The sequence below is a fragment of the Gorilla gorilla genome, chromosome 14 (genome assembly GCF_029281585.2).
Source record: "Gorilla gorilla gorilla isolate KB3781 chromosome 14, NHGRI_mGorGor1-v2.1_pri, whole genome shotgun sequence".
Classification (NCBI taxonomy): Eukaryota; Metazoa; Chordata; class Mammalia; order Primates; family Hominidae; genus Gorilla; species Gorilla gorilla.
In genome coordinates, this window is record NC_073238.2 from 75,715,314 (window position 1) to 75,734,031 (window position 18,718).

Genomic DNA, 18,718 nt, shown 5'->3' on the forward strand with positions numbered 1-18,718 from the left:
TTAAAGGTAAAGGCATTAATTTCTGACTCACTCTTTCTTAGCAATCCACCTTTTAACAGTGTCCTTATCAAATGAAGCAGATGCAATTTTGGTGGTGACTGCCAGAAAGCTCTTCAGAGAGTAAAAATAGATCATGTCCTTTTCCCAAAGAAAGTAGTTGTATAATTTATAGAACCATGTTTCTATTTGTGAAATTTAATTCTAAAGAATACTTTTCAACTATACATTTAAGTAGGATATTTTCTTTAATGCTATGATTATATATGCATATATATTCTATATATTTTCATTTCTATGTTTATATACATATAAATGGAAAGAAATAGATCAGTATTTCTGAAGCTCTCTACTTTTCCGTAGCTATACTGTTTCAGTTTCGCTGGGAATGTGTGGTGTCTGCAAAGTGCTTAAAGCTAATGTAAGAAACAATCTATCATCAGTGAGAAAACCAACAACTGACTTCAGAAACTTCCCAAATCAGCCAAGTAGTGCAGCATGCTTGCAGAAGGTGATTAAACAGTAAAATGCTACTTCTTTTTAAAATCTTCCAAATCTTAACTCATTCTTTGGCATTTCTGCTTAAGAAACAAGAGATCTCTTCAAAACCATTTGACTTTACATTGTTTAGAGATACTGTAGGAACAAGTTTTAAAGCCTCATTTATTCTTTTTACAGTTCATAATTTTGGTATTTGAATGCCAATGATCTCCTTATTCCTTACTCTCTTACTGGCCAAAAATTTCTCCAGGGTTCACATAGAAGAGGCCAAGGAATTCACTTAGCTCAGTAACTACCTACCATGACATACTTATTAAAGGAATACAACTTTTTTTTTTTTTTAAAAGAGAAAAAGTCAAGACAGACCAAATCAGATGGCTTCATATGTAAAAGAGAAGTCTACCAACAGCATTGACTACTATGCAGGACAGGCTGTTGGGTACAAGAAAGACTGTGTTGCTTTTTTCAGCCTCAGTTTACCCTAGTAAGCCATGGGCTTAATGTTAGCCCTGAATGTGAAGAACAGGCGTGATTGCATACAGGTTCAAGGTTTTTGTTCCCAGCTGAACAATTCCTGTTGTTTTTAATAATCTTAAGACTAGCAGTCACTGGGCATTCATTCTAGCATTGCCTTCTCTCCCTCCTAGCTCCCACCACACTGGAGAATTACAAGATTGATGACTAAGGATGGACTTAAATAAGGCAAAGCAAAACTGAGCATCAGGATTAGGAAAAAGCTGGTCCAATTCTGTAGTGCTTGGTAACTACAGAACCAAGAGCCAGAGGGAGACTCTTTAGCTGGTGACTTTTCAGCCCCTAAGGCTTTCTGCTATGATTTGTGACCCAGTGAGCATGGAAACGAGGTCTATTTAATGCCTTGGATGGCTAAGTCTGTCTTTAATAGAAAGTGCCCCTGTGTTGATCAAGAGGAAAATAGATGTAATAGATTCAGAGTTGTATCAGAGAGTAGATTTGCCTTCATGATATGCATGTAGTAATCATCTGTCATAAGCATTTCATGGCTGATTTATAGGTGGTCAAGTTTGAGATCATTTTATGAGGCCCAGCTCTGTGGAAAGTTAGCCTCACATTTGGGCTTGAATTTGAAGTTCTAGAATTTATGAGAAACTTCTATTACTCCAAGAAGTACTTTCTTATCCTGCTGGGAAATCTCAAATAGTATCTATATCTGAAATTATGAGAAAATAATTATTTTATATTATACACTGTCATATAGCAAATAAAATACTATATGTATTTGTATATAGTATATAAAATACTATATGTATTTGTATATAGTATATAAAATACTATATGTATTTGTATATAGTATATAAAATACTATATGTATTTGTATATAGTATATAAAATACTATATGTATTTGCATATAGTATATAAAATACTGTATGTATTTGCATATAGTATATAAAATACTGTATGTATTTGCATATAGTATATAAAATACTGTATGTATTTGCATATAGTATATAAAATACTGTATGTATTTGCATATAGTATATAAAATACTGTATGTATTTGCATATAGTATATAAAATACTGTATGTATTTGCATATAGTATATAAAATACTGTATGTATTTGCATATAGTATATAAAATACTGTATGTATTTGCATATAGTATATAAAATACTGTATGTATTTGCATATAGTATATAAAATACTGTATTTGTATAGTATATAAAATACTATATGTATTTGTATATAGTATATAAAATACTATATGTATTGTATATAGTATAAAAAATACTTTATGTATTTGTATATAGTATATAAAATACTTTATGTATTTGTATATAGTATATAAAATATGTATTTATATATAGTATATACTTTATGTATTTGTATATAGTATATAAAATACTATATGTATTTGTATGTGTTATTATCTCTTAAACTGTTATATCTAGATATTCTTTATGACTTTTCTGTTAACTATTGCAAATTCTAGGTTAAAAGAAAAAGGTAGTTACTGTTCTGATGGGGAAAATAAGGCATAGGGAAGTGATCATTGACTTGCTTCTGGTTATGGAGACCAATACCTCATTTGGTTTTGAGTCTGGATACTGTTCTAATTCCATAATCTTAGCTCTTTAAGACCTCAAAGGCGGGCAGTCATCATTTTATTATTCATTGTTTGGTAATCTTCTGACTAATGTGTTGACTTGCATATTTATTCAAAAACTGGGAGAAGATGGTTTTCATTCTTCTTTCTTTCCCTTTTAAGGAATCTTCTCTACCTAGTGATTTGTGGTCTTGACTAAATCTTCAGCTGTTACACCTTAAAGAACAGTGTGTTTTTGTTGTCTGGGGTAGAGGGGCAATTGGTCAGTGTTGTATAGGAATTAGAGTCTTAATGTGAAGACCGTGGCAGCCAGTAATGACAGATAAGGATGTTATCAGCACAACAAAACAAAACAAACCACAGTAAAACCAAACTCTTCTTTTCACTCAAGATCTTTAAATTATCATAAAAGAAATAGGAATTTCTTCTTTGAAAATGTGTAAGTACAAACATATTGCTTAATGATGGACAGGGACTGTGATATATTCTTATTTCATCAAAAAGATTGGCTACTGGCCAGTTTTGACTTTCCGTGGAAATCATTTTTTGAACTGTTTGTTGAGAGAAGTATCACCAAAAGCCTCCGTACAAGGCAATGTTCAGTTTATTTAGTGTCAAGAGCATTAAAATGTGATAGCTGAAAATTGTGATAAAAGAGAGGTGATGTTGGGAGCCAATGGGAGCTTTGTGCTTTTCTTTTCAGTTTTTGGTTATATTTGGCAACAATTTGTTTCCACTTTTAGACTTCACATCGGTTGGGATTCAGTGGAGAACAGGTTTTCAGGCTTCTCATTGATGATGATTTCTCATACAATTGATGTTCTAGTGATGGGTCAATGAAACTATTGTTTTAAGAAATGAATCACGTTGTTCATGTTTGTTAGAAATTACCCTGTTCATCAGTTTCTAACAAAACTATCAGTAGCTTCAAAGTTTGAAAGTTTATATTTTAAACTTTATTTAGAGTTGCCAAATTTCAAAAGTTATTATTTTCTGTTACTTCACTACAAATTACAGATTTATTTTAGTGTTTGAAAAACAATGATTATTTCAGTTCTCTTTTTAGAAGTGATAAAGCTCAGAAAGATTGTCTCCTCAAAGTTAGATAACCAGTTGATAATAGAGCCAGACCTAGAACTTAGCCTATCCAGTTATACAAGCATTGCTTTCTTGACCACATTGTTTAGAGAGTGGTATCTTTTTATATATGCAAAAGGGAGAGTTATTTCTCATTATTATCTGAATTTCTTCAGGTCAAGGATTGTGTCTTGTTAAATTCAGCACACTGAATACTCAAGCTTGTGCTGCCACATAAGAGATGATTACTTAATGTTTATTAAATGAATGAACAAATGTTGAATATACATTTATTTCCTTTTGACACTTTTTAACATTATTAACTTAAATGTTTTTTTAACATTGGTAGTTTTTATAAGTTTAATATATACCTACCTTATGATTCAGCAATTCGTCTCTTAGGTATTTATGAAAGAAAAATGAAAAAGTTTAAAAGGTTCACAAAAGACTTTTATACATGAATGTTTATCATAACTTTAATCATGATGGCCCCAAACTGAAAACAACCCAAATGTTTATCAACAAATGAATGAACAAATTGTACATCCACATATTCTGTATCTTGATGGAGGAAGTAGTTTCATGGTTGTAGACATTTGTTAAAACCCATTGAACTATACATTTAAAAAATGGGGCATTTTACTGTATGTACATTGTTTCTCAATAAAGTTCACTTTAAAAGTAAAAAGTGTAATTTTTATATCTGTTTTTGACAAGTTGAAAATTAAGGGAGTAATTGACATCTATTAGTACTTTAATCTGTAGTTTGGTGTATAAAATCTGTTAACCCAAACCAACGAAGAAAAAATTTTTGAAAATATTCTTTCCAATAAGCTTAGTTACACTTAATAAGCACATCAACTGATACATATAAATGAAATATCAGTGTAATTTTTATGTTAAAATATTACTCATTAAATCATATGCATGGCATTCCCTCTAGTGTGTTCTTGCTTTGATGATATGCTTAGTTGCTAAATTCAGGTAAAGATAGTCAGTCTCTCCTTACTGAGATTATTATCTGAAAACTTCAAAGCTTCCTGTTCCTATTTTTTTCATTGCAGGCTCATTATATATTCTATCCAAATTTCCCTTCATAGTGAATACAACAGTTTTCACTTTGATAATATTAATGCTTCAGATTTGGAAGATGAGGAACAAACTAATTATATATATTTTCTTCTTTTCTAAACTCCATGGGAGATTGTCAGTTACTAAAAGCAAAATTTAAAATGTATTTACTAGTTATATTTAACAGAGCACAAAAGTTAGAAATTGACCACCTGGAAAAGAACAAATGACTCATTTAGAGAAGCGCTGACAACAAACTCTGTATGAGAAAGACAAATCATGAGAAGACACATTTTTTTTTTTTTAAATGTGACTTTTAAAGGTTAACTACACCTAGTTCATCTTGGTAAAAATTCAAGACTCCTCTATTAGTCATAAATACAACCAACTTAAAAAAAATAAAATCCATTCTCCTTTTCCTGTCTCTATAATCATTTCTTAATAATGAGCTTTAAAACTTGATCACCTGCTGTGTACATTAATGCTTTATCTTAATTGTTTTTTTAAAAAATCTGCTCATTTTGGATTTAAATCTAGCTTTCTCCAAAGAATATGAAATTACCATGAAGCATTTTGTTTGTTCTGAAAGGGCAATGAAGTTTTAATATGTGGATTATATTTATGAATTAAGAAGCAGCAGCAGCAGCAAGCCCTGAATCATTCTAGAACTCAGCAGGTTGGCAGGAACTGACAGCAGATTTGAGACATTATCTGTAATATATAGAGCAGATTAAGTAGTTTTTCTCAATAATAGGTGGCTTCGCCCCCTGTGTGTCAATGTGTTTGTTGTTGAAGCAAGGCCAGTTGAAATCATAAAGTCAGCAGAGTTCATCACTTCGGTTCCCTCCACTTTGAATTCTTGTGACATGCCCAGCACTAAGAGAGTGCCCAGGAGACAACAGTGAACAAGACATGATTTCTACTCTCAAGGTATCTGAAGAACTCACAACCTGTGTTGGCAAAAAGATATCACAACCATCAGTGTGATTAAAAAAAAAAACTGATACTGTCATAATCAGAGTTAGGAGCACAGAGGTGGAAATATTTCATTTGAGGAAGGGTTCGTAGAGCCTACATGAAATGAGAAGGTAGTCATCTGGCCAGTTCAGTTCGTACACTTAGTCATTCAACAAATAGCACTGAACCCATACGCGGTGATGGCTCCTGTATTTGGCGCTGGACTTGCAATGATGACCAAAGGCAAGCATCAAAGTGAAGTAAGGCAGGCTCAGAAAGAAACATACTGCATGATCTTACTTATATGTGGGATTTTTTTCTAAAAGGTTGAATATGTAGAGGTAGAGAAGAAAATGGTCACCAGGGGCAGGGGTAGGGAATAAGGAGACATAAGACAAAGGATACGAAGTTGCAGATGTGTAGGATAAATAAGTACAAAATAAGTGAACTTAATAATATTGTATGGGACTCTGGGTTTTTGCTAAAAGAGTAGATTGTGGCTGCTCTTACCCCCAGCCCGCCACACACACATACACATATCCACACACACAAAGTGTAACTATATGAAATGATGGATATGTTAATTGCTTGACTATAACAACCATTCAACTATGTATAAACATATCAAAACATTGTAATCTTTAAATATATATAACAATAAATTAATTTTTTAAAAAGATGAGCATCATTTATTTTTCCTGGAGTTGACAATCACACAACTGTATATTTGTATACTGCAGAATGAGCTAAGTATAAAAGATTCAGAGTATAGTGAAAGTATATAAAAAATCTAATAATTTTGGGGGGAGGTGGCTGTGGGGAGCAGGTCAGGGAAGACTTTCTGAGGAAGCAAATTTGGGGCTGAGATAAAAAAAAACCTGGATTTAATTTAGGCAATGGCAGGGAAGAGTGCACCAGGCACAGGGAGCAGCAGTGCAAGGCTGTCACAGGACAGTGTGGGATGTATTTTTGCACCTGAAACAATTCAGCGTGGCTGGAGCACAGAATGGGAGGCGGAGCAGTGTTGGGGAGGCCAGAGACACCACAGTGGGGTAGATCATCCAGGGCCCTATGAGCCAAGTTAGAGATGTTGAATCTTTCCTTGAGAGATTTAAGCAGTGAAAATACCTGGTCAGATTGCTTTTAAAAAAATGCTTTTGCTGAAGTTTGTATAATAAATTTTAAGAAGCCCCAGTCAGGAAGCTATAGCATTACGTCTACATGAAAAAAATGCTTTTGCTGAAGTTTGGAAAATAAATTTCAGGAAGCCTCAGTCAGGAACCTATGGCATTGCATCTACATGAGAATCTGTAGTAACTTGAATTAGATAAAGGCAGACAGAAATAAGGAATGGATAGTTTTAAATTTATATGATAGAGTCAACAGAACTTAGTGATATATTGGGTACAGAGCTGGAGGGACAGAGTCAAGAATGATGCTTAGGCTTCTGGCTTGAATAATTGGATGGATAAGACTCCCTTACTGAGAGAGGGAGCATGAGAAGAGGACAGGATTGGGGAGAAGCTCAGGAATTTGGCTTTGAACTGGCTGCTTAAGGTGTCTCAGGAACACATAAGTGAAGTTAATGTGAGTTGGATATACAGCATCCTGATGTTATGAGGTGTGAACTAGAAGTATATATAAAAGTCAAAGAAACATGACTGATAACTGAAGACCATAGGATACATGAAACTGCACATAGAGAGCCTAGAGTGAAAAGAGGAAAGGACTGAAAACTGTTTTAAGGACATTCAGCATTTAAGGACTGTGTAGAAGCAGCTGGGCTAACAGGAGAAAAAGAGGAAGCAGGCAAAAAAAAAAAAATAATAAGTGAACATCCCAGGAGAATGTGATATCATAGAAGCAAGGAGAGTGTTTAAATGATTATGGAGTGGAAAAATGTGTTGAATATTGTTGAAACTCAAGCAAGATCAGGACTAAAGATGCCCATTAATTTAAATCACTTAGAAGTCACAGGTGACCTGATATAGAATTATCATAGTATGATAATGGGGTTGCAAGCTAGAGCAGAGTGAGTTAAGTAGTGAATGAAGACTGGGGAAATTGGTCAAGTGAGTGTAAACTAATCCCTAAAATAATTTAGGTAGGGAGGGATTCGTGTAAATAGGGAGAACAGGATAACTTTTTGTAAATTGATGAGATGAATTTGGGAAATTTAACTGACCAATAATACCCAATAATAGCTAAAATGTTATGGTTCTTTATGATTTACTAAATAGACTTATATATTGCTTCTACTCCTATACTCTGCCCAACTTCAACTTCTTTCTGGCATTTTAGGACCTTTTCTTATTCCTCTCAATTTTCCTCCTCCTTTTTTTTTAACGGTACTTGGTTTTAGTATTTGTCTGTGTCTTGTACCTGGGTATATTTGATCTCAGTTTGACCTACTTTTGGCCTTGAGTTGAAGGAACACATCAATCATGCTCATGCACAGTGACCTCCCAGTTTTCCTGGATCTTCTGAGCCATGGCAAAGAAGCCATAAACTGAGATATATAAATGCATGACTACACTGTCACTAGAGACATTCAATAGTTAAGTGTTTAATAACTCTAGGTAAGGAATTGTTCCCTTTCAAAAATTCAAATATCTCTACAAGTGGTAACTTTTTTTTTTTTTTTTCCAGAGACGGGGTCCTACTCTCTCACTCAGGATTGGGGTGCAGTGGCCTGATCATAGCTCACTGCAGCCTCAACCTCCTGGGCTCAAACCACCTTCCTGCCTCAGCCTGCAGAGCAGCTAGGACTACAGGTGCACCACTAGGCCCAGCTGATTTATTTTTTGCAGAGATGGTGTCTTGCTATGTTGCCCAGGCTGGTCTTGAACTCCTGGCTTCAAGTGCTGATTCTCCTGTCTTGGCTTCCCAAAGTGCTGGGATTACAGGTGAGAGCCACCATGCCTAGCCATCTACAAGCGTTAACATAGTCTATCTAGAAGCTCTCCTTAATACAACCTCGTTTCCCCTTCTCACATAAAAGCTGGCTGAATATATATTTTGTTCAGGATTTCTGCAGAACTCAAATTTATATTCAGGGTGAAGCTGGAGAGGCTCTGAGATTTGACTTTGTCTCTTTTCTGATACTTCAATATCCTGACTGGTATAATTAAGAAAATATTCCATATAGTTTTAAGAAGATTAATTGAAATAAAATATGTTTAAGGGATTTTTAGCCACAAATACAAACTGTAACTGATAGTATTATCTGAAAGTTGAATGGAATTGAATCATTTTGGTTGGGTATGGTGTTTCAAGTCTTATGGGTATTAGGTTTTCTTTGCTTTAAAAGCTTGTAAATGGACATTGTAGTCTACTTTGTTTATAATTTATTTGCCAGTCAGTGCATCTTACCATGTTATGTCATAGAAGTATCTAAATAAATGAAAGTAGTAACCTTCTTACTTTTCCTGAAAGTCTCAGGTCATGTGACGAATTTTCCTGGTAAGTAAAATAGAAAGAGACTTTCCTTTTCCTGGCCAGGTGCAGTGGCTCACACCTGTAATCTCAGCACTTTGGGAGGCTGAGGCAGGCAGATCACAAGGTCAGGAGATTGAGACCATCCTGATCAACATGGTGAAACCCCATCTCTATTAAAAATACAAAAATTAGCTGGGTGTAGTGGCATATGCCTGCAGTCCCAGCTACTTGGGAGGCTGAGGATGGAGAATTGCTTGAACCCGGGAGGCAGAGATTGCAGTGAGCTGAGATTGCGCCACTGCACTCCAGCCTGGTGACAGCGAGACTCCGTTTCAAAAAAAAAAAAAAAAAAAAAAAAGAGAGAGACTTTCCTTTTCCTTAAGGTCGTGTAGTATTGTCCTGACTGTAAAATAATCCATGAAAATAATAGCTTATTTTGCATAGCAAGTTACTTAATATGAAATATAATGTGTGTTACATACATTATAACATCTTATCCTCAAAATGACTTTTTGAAATTAATAAAATTGTATAAATGTGTAAGTAAAGTCTTGGTTTGATTGCATAATTTGCCTGAAATCACAGAAGTGGCAAAATGAGAAATAAAGCCAAGACCAGACCAGAGTGTTACACTGCCAAAACACCATAATGGCAGTCTTTCTAATTCTTATAAAGTTTAATTTTCTTAAAGAAGTTATTTCTTATGTACAAAAGTTTACAGATATGTTATTGATTTTCCAAGTTTTGGTTTTTCTTCAATATTTTCTATAACCTTTTGGCTCTAACTAAACCTTATCTGTTAATAAATGTTAATGCATAGAAAAAAGCAAACAAGAAATGAGCATTTGTATTAACAATTTAGGAACAGTTGATTAGTTCTAATACTGCCCTTTTTCCCTTTGATGGATAAGATTGCTTGTGGTTGTGATTATTTATTGCACATTAATAACAGTTAAATTTCCTGCTGGGGAAATTGCTCCTTGTTCTTATTAAAATATTTTATAATCTCATAGCGTTCTTTAAAGGATATAACGGACCATGAAAGGTAACATTATTTCAGGAACTTCACCATCTGCAGACTTGCATCATGGTATTTATGCACAAAACTAGAATAATCCTATAACATTTGCAAATATCTTAGGGCATTTAGTAGTTTTATAACTGGTGTTTAATGTCTTAGAGAAACAATTTAAATTGCCTTTATTACTTATTGCTGCTGCATAACCCATCATCCTGAAATATGGATGCATAAAACAAAAGCCATTTTATTATCATAAGGAGTTAAAGGGATTTGAGGGATGATCAAGAAAAAAGACCTGACCATGAGGTAGCAGTAACCCATACATGCTTTAACAGTCTTGGATGTGGGATAGTTTCTTGAAGCAGGAGTCTGTCCAGAAGCTACTACTACTCAAAAAAGGAGGAGGGCACGAGAACTTCTATGGGAAGAGGAAAATGGGAGAGGGGGCTTTTGTGTCTAGAATGCCTAGGTAATATTGAACAACACAGTAGAGAGTCTCAGGGTCAGAAAACTGGAGAGCAGCAGTACTTTGAAGTCTTTTAAGCAGAAGGCTTATCTTACCTATGGCTGGCAGATACTGGGTGAGGTTTCTCAGAGGATGCAAAGCAGACAGCCTCTAAATGGCTAAAAATGCCTGTTTGAACTATTTTTCTAATAATAGTATATATTAAAATTTGAGTTTGGCACTAGTGGGCTTTTGAGCTAACAGGTCTCATCTTGTAGTGAAGAATAAACATGCTAGCACCCAATACACAGAGGTCATCTTTTGGGCTCATTTATATAGCAATTATGCTTTCAATTCTGTAGGTCACGATTCCATCAGAATACAGTGAGAATGACTTGCATCTGCTCCTTGTTGTCTGGTTCACATTTGGGCTAACTGGGGCTCATTATGGTTGGGGATGCTTAAATGGCTCAACTAGAGTCATCTCTCTGGAGCCTCAGTTCTGGCTGTCAGCCTGATTCCTCGGGTCTTCGGGACTAGAATGTCTGAGAAGGCTGTTTTACTCACATGTCTGGTGCTTGCAATTGGACAGCTTAAATAACTGGGGGCTAGCCAAGATCTCCTTTTCCATGTAACTGTCTTGGGTTCCTTCACACCATGGCAGCTTCAAGGTAGTAGGACTTCTTACAAGGTGGCTGGCTTCCCCTAGAGCTAGCATTTCAAGACACATAGATGTAAGCACAGACTTCTTTTGAGTTAACCTTGAAAATAACATAAAGATGCTTATTCTGCCTTCAACAGGTCAGAAGCAAGTCACATGTCAACCCACATTCAAGTAGACTAGGATCTGTAAGGGAGTGAATACTGGGAATTGCAGTTCATTGAGGGCTGAGAAAGGTGGGCAGAGATTTGGAGACCACTACCATTAAAATAAATTTCTCTCTGTTACAACTAACATACTTTCTTAAATTTAATAACAGTCATTTGTTTTAATACTTTGTTTTTTCCCATTTAAAATTAGTTGGTTAGTATATGATTTTCTAACTCTAATAGTAATTTTTTTTATTATTTGCTATTAAGACACACAGTTTAACATGAGCAAAATTGCAAGTTAATTTGATCTGAAATTGAATCAAGTGTATACATTACCAGCAGCATAACTGTATGGCTAAGAAAAATATCTGAATATTCAAATAGCTAGGTAATATAATTGTTTTGTTTTCTTAATTTTCAGTTCTATATTGTATAATGACCATAATTACCTTTAAAGATAAAATATACTGTACTGGTAACCACTATATCACAAAGTTATCCCTATGTATATTAAAACTTGCATAGCTAAGTAAAAACCAAAGGGATTAGAGATATCTTTATAAATTTTATAAGATAGAAATTATTTGGAATTAAATGTTGATTATTTAAATTGTATTTGGTATCACTAATTCATTTCAAATCTGTTTCCAATTATTTTCTCCTTGAGTTTTCTTATTTTTGAACAGATTTTATTAACTGCAGAACTATTAAATAAAATACCAATATCAAGATTTTTTAAAATTCCTTTTACCTTCATATGCATGAAAATGTTTACTAAAAGCATAAAGAGAAATAATAAGCCTGCATGAATTAGAAGTAAATCCAAATGAGTTACAGAAAGTAAACTGAAAATTTTTGTGACTATTATGTTTAAGTAAACAAACTCTAACTAGCCTTCTAGATATTTATACAGTTTACCATATGTTGTGTTTTTACCATGAAAAATACACTAGGTAGGCAGTTTCTAAACTAAAAAAGCAACATTCAAAATAAAACAAGGATGCAATAGGGTGTGTTCAGGCATATATAGAGAGATGTTGCACAGCAGTTATGTATTTGAAAAGCAGATTTAAAAATTAATTTTACCTTGCATAATGATCAATAACATTTTCTTCCTAAGAATTTTTTTTCTAGTTTAGGCAAGGGTGATGAACAATAATCTGTATAAGAAGAAGTTAGTGCTGACTCTCGGAATAATGAGAAAACCAAAGAAGACCCAATTCTTTATATTTAGCTGCCTGAAACCAAAGACCCAATTCTTTATATTTACCATGTGCAGGTGCCATCAGAATCTGAAAAATTCCACTTATGTGAATGTATTTATTTAACAACACTTGACCTGTCACCTGTGACCTGGATTTCAGCCATGATTACCCAGAAGTGTGTGTGTATGTGTGTGTATACTGCCACAAAACATAAGGAACAAAATAAGTTGAAAGAATCAAAATTAAATGACATGAAAAGAAGTTGTGATATAGGAGAAACAGAGTGAGAGCTGTAGGTTTGAGTGTACCACTTGCTGCCGTGTGTTCTTGGCTATGTTATAGAATTCCTCCAACTTTGAGTTTCTCTATCTGTCTAATGGGAATAACAATCCATAAGAGAGTTGTGATGAGGTTTCAATGAATAGGAAAAAAAATCTTTTAAAACTCTGAAGCACTAATAAAAATTTATGGTACAAAATTCAATTTAAACTTTTGTCCACCATACAGAACAGTGTCAATGTTTATAGCAGAAACTGCTAAGAAATTGAGTTTGCATTAATATATTACGCACAGGAAACATCAATATATCAGCCAATTTTGTTCTGTTACTGAAGAGCTTGTAACGCTGGTTTCTATTAGGAGAATACCATTTTAAGACTGAGGGAAATGCCTTTCTTTTCCATATGTATGTAGCTGTTATCTTAATAAAGCTGTTATTGCATTGGGATATTTGCATTGATTTCAGGTTGCCTAGAATTTCCATTATGTAAATTTAGTTCCAACACAAAATACCTTGTTTGGCAATTGGCTTTTCAATTTAAAAGTTTGTCTCATTTTAATACCCCTCCCCAAACTTTCATTTTTTTGTCTTTTATTAACTTTACTCCTTTGCAGTATGTTACTTAAACAACAGCTGGGATTAGAATCACATGTGAGTGACTCAGATATGCTTTTGATCTGGACAGAGATGTTTCACTCAATTTCTCTAGCAATTTAGCAAATTTTTTAAAGTTTATCTTATGAAGTTATTTAGCTAAGATGTCTCTGAAAAAAGTTAATCAGGTAAGTTAATGTTGAACTCAAAGTCTGGATTTTTTTTTCCTGTTACCAAACAGAAAGGAAAATCATGATGTAAATCGTTTTCCTCAAGTGCAAGGAAACATACATCACCTTCTAAACCTGTTTCCAATGAATCTCTAATTTTTTTCTTATTGAATATGGATTTGTAAAAATCTGTACTCATTCCTAGACAAAGAAAGGTAAAATGAAAGAGTCACAAAATGTATAGCCAGACAAAGATTTTAGCAATCCAGTGTTTTCTGACTTATTTTGGACCCCAGAACACTTTTCTCCATTGAAATCTTGTATTAAAGCGATGGAAACAAAGGTGCTCAATCAGGGCTTCTTGAGCTTTAATGAAATCACCTGACAATCTTGTTAAAATGAAGATTGTGGTCTGGGATGGGGCTCAAGATTCTGCATTTCTAACCAGCTCCCAGTGGTGGCTGCTCCTGCTGGTCCACGGACCACACCTGAACAGCAAGACTTGGGTTAATCGGCTCTAAACTTAGCTGGAAATTGAAACCATCAAGGAATATTAAAATATATTGATGCCTGGTTCCTCCCTGCACCTACCAGGATCCCAACTTAATTGGTATGGATACATCCTGGGTATTGGGATTTTAAAAGCTCCCCAGGAGCTTTTCTAATATGCAGCCAAATTTGATAACAACTACTCTAGTGAAACTGTGTGTGTGTGTGCGCACACGCGTGTGTATTGAAAGAACAGATGTTGTAGATGTCATTTCTCTTTCCTGATATCTCTCTCCTACACTATGACAAAAATGCACTTAAAACCAGATTGTAACTGCAATTATTGTATGGTAAACTTTCATGGAACATAATATAATATAAATGCATTTAAAAGATTGTGAGTATAATTTTTGGTCTGTTCTTCATTTAACAATACACCATGGGTTAACAAATACAAGATAGCACCATCATTTTTAATGATTGTGAAATATGAACGTTCCCTGCTTTATTTTTCCAATCCTATATTAAGCACTTAACATGGTTATTTTCTTTTAATATTAAAATGTATATGGTGATAAATAATATTCACCAAATACTTTACATTTCTGTTCTTATTTCCTTACAACAGTGGAATCTCAAGGTTAGGCAGTAGAGACTGCCCATCCTGGTGAGGAGGGACATTTAAATTGCAGATTTTGTTTAAAATTGCCTGTGCATGGTGAGAATAAAAAGCAAACTGACTTTTAGCCAGCTTTATTATTGTTGTAAATTCTCCACATACATCTCCTTACTGCCTATACCCTGGACATATTGTTTCCACCACCCTGACTTTGGAATGAAATCCAAACCTTCATCTCACAGTGAATTTTCACAATCTCTGGGTGCAAAGATGTGTGCTTTTCTAGGCCTTGAGATATATATCACCATATTTTATACAGAAGGCTATATTGCTCACATCTCCAACAACAAAATATAAAAATATGTATAAAAAGCTTATTTCAAACGATGGGTGTTAGTATTTTTAATACCTAACAATTTGGCAAATTTCCATATCCTTTTCCATTAGAAAGACTGAATATTTATTATGTCTGTTAGCCATTTGTATTCTTTTGTGATTGCCTTTTCATGATATTTGCCTGTTTTTCAAATGGTGTTTGTATTTTCTTTTTTTCTTTTCTTTTTATTCATTTATTTATCTATTTATTTATTTTGAGACAGGGTCTCACTCTGTCACTGTGGCTGAAGTGTAGTGGTACAAACATGGCTCACTGCAGCCTCCACCTCGCAAGCTCAAGTGATCCGCCTGCTTCAGACTCCCATGGCGCTGAAACCGCAGGTGCACACCACCATGCCTGGCTTTTTTTTTTTTTTTTTTGTAGAGATGGGGTCTCACTTTGTTGCCCAGGCTGTTCTCCAGCTCTTGGCTCAAGCCATCCCCCTGCCTTGGTCTCCCAAAATTCTGGGATTGCAGATGTGAGCCACTGTGCCTGACCTGTATTTTCATTTTTAAAAAATAAATTTTATTGTATATATGTATGGTATAAAACATGATGTTATAAGGTAGATATATATAGTAAATGTTTACTATAGTGGAACAACTTAACATATCCATCATCTCACGTACTTACTCATTCTCCACCCCACCCCATAGCAGGAGCAGGTATAATATACTGATTTAGCAAATATCCTGATTACAATATACTGCTATTAAATAGTCCTCATATATATCAGAACTTCAGACTTTTTCATTCTGCATATTTACTACTTTGTATCTTGTGACCCATATCTTCCCATTTGCTTCATTTCACTGCAAACATGATAACTGCAGTTTTATTCTCTATATATTTGACCATTTTTAAAATTACACATATAAGTGAGATTATACAATGTTTTTCTTTCTGTGTCTGTTTCATTCACTTATCATAATGTCCTCCACGTCCAGCCATGTTGTGGCAAATGGCAGGATTTCATCCTTTTTTCAGGCTGAATAATCTTCCATTATATATATATATATATATATGTTTTCTTTTTCCACTGATCCATTGATGGACATTTTGGTTGTTTCCATATCTTGGCTATTATAAATATACTGCAAAGAACATGGGAGTGCAGATATTTTTAATATCTTTATGAGGTGGTGATTTTATTTCCTTTGAATATATACGAAGAAGAGGGATTGCTGAGTCACATGATAGTTCTATTTTTAATTTCTTTGGGGACCTCCATACTGTTTTCCATATGTCTGCACTTATCTGCATTCCCACTAACAATGTACAAGTGTTCCTCTTTCTCTGCACCTTTGCCAATACTTATCCCGTGTCTTTTTGATAACAGCTATCCTAAGAGGTGAGAATTGATATCTCATAGTGGTTTTGATTTGCATTTCCCTGAACATTAGTGATGCTGAGCACCTTTTCATGTACTTGCCCATTTTTATGTTGTCTTCATAGAAATACCTATTCAACTTCTTTACCCTTTTTAAAAAATTGGCTTATATGTTTTCTTGCTATTGAGTTATATAACTTCTTTATAAATCTTGAATATTAACCCTTATGTGATAGGTGGTTTGCATTTTTCCCCAATCTGTAGGTTGCTTTCTCATTTTCTTGATTGTTTCTTTGCTGCGCAGAAGTTTTTTAGTTTGATGGAGTCCCATTTATTTATTTTTATTGTTGTAGTGTGAGTTTTTGGTGTGATATGTAAGAAATTATTGCCAAGCCCAACGTCAAGGAGCTTTTCCCCTATGTTTCATTCAGGAGTTTTATGGTTTCAGGCCTTATTTATTCATTTTGAGTTAACTTTTGTATATGGTATAAGAGTTGAAATTAATTCTTTTGTATATAGAAATCCAGTTATCCCAGAACAATTTGTTAAAGAGATCAGCATTTCTTCTACTGTATCTTTTTGGTATTCTTGCCAAAAAATTAGTTGACCATGTCTGTTGGGATTTATTTCTGGGCTCTTTATTCTGTTTCACTGATCTATGTGTCTGTTTTTATACCAGTACAGTACTATTTTGATTACTATAGCTTTATAATATAATTTTGAATCCAGAATTATGACACCTTCAATTTTTTTCCTTAGAATTGTTTTGGTTATTTTGGGTCTTTTGTGGTTCATATCAACTTCAGGATTGTTTTTCTATTTCTGTGCAGAATGCCGTTGGAATTTCGATAGGTATTGCATTGAATCCATATATTGCTTTAGCTAGTTGGGACATTTTAACAGTATTAATTTTTCTAATGATTAGTGCCCATGGAATATCTTTTCATTTATTTGTGTCCTCTTTAATTTCTTTCATCAATGTTTTATAGTTTTCAGTGTACAATTATTTAATCTTCTTGGTTAAATTTATTCCTAAGTATTATATTTTCTTGTTGATATGGAGAAACATAAATGAATAAAGCTATCATTTGTTTTCTGCCAAGTATATTAAAAGTACAGTAAGTCTTCATTTAAAATTGTTGGTAGGTTCCTGAAAACTGCAACTTTAGGTGAAACAACATACAGCAGGTCCTTGAATAATGTTTCATTAAGCATTGTTTTCTTCTAGCTTTAATGATCAAAAATTGGTTTTGTTATACATTATTTCACTTAAAGTCCCAATCTCCAAGAACCTATAGGTGATGGTAAGTGAGGATTTACTATCATTTATCCTCATTTGTTTTTGCCATTTAAGTTTTTTATGGGATGATTTTTTTAACCTTAGTAGTCTAAATATTTATGTAGTTTGTTCCATCAATCTTTTCCTTATGCTTACTTCCAGAGACATTAAGTCCCCTCTGACCCTAGTATCATATATATAACTTGGCACCTAAGAGTTTATCCAAAAATTTTACATTTTACTTTGTCTTTAGTTCTTTAATTTACTGAAAACAATTTTGTTGCATGGCATTACATGAGGAAGTAATTTATTATCTTGTTCTCAAATGTTTAGTAGACAAAATAACCATATATTGTTTGTCCATTCATTACCTATTTAGTATCACAGTTTATTACATAATACATTAAAACATATTTGGAGATGTCCCTGAATTATCCATTCTGTTCTTTATTTTCATCAATTTTCTATTTCAATATTGAAAGCTTTAATTATTTTAGCTTTAGAGTACTCTCTAATATTCAGCAACAAACATTCCTCTTTTTCAGATAATTTCTGATCATTTTTTAGTGATTGATCTTTTAGAAAAATGTAGAGTGCTATTTCAGTTTAAATAATATTGTTTTGTGATTTTTACTTATAATCACTGCATTTAAAATTCAGTATATGCAAGTACTGGCATCTATACCCCTAGAAGTGTTTCCATCTAACAGTATTGTATGCATATTTATTTACTTAATAATTTTTTTCCTGATATTCAAGAGAATTAGCTTTATTTGTATTTATTCACATTTATTTTAATGTATTTAATTATATATGTGTAACGTTGTATGTATATAAGTAAATCTAATATTGTATCTGTGTGTGTGTGTGTCTGTGTTTGTGTGCGTCAGGTGTTGCTATATGGGCTATGCTAGCCTTCTAAACAAGAAATCGGGAAAATTCTTTAATTTTTTTTCGTCTCTTTGTAGCTAC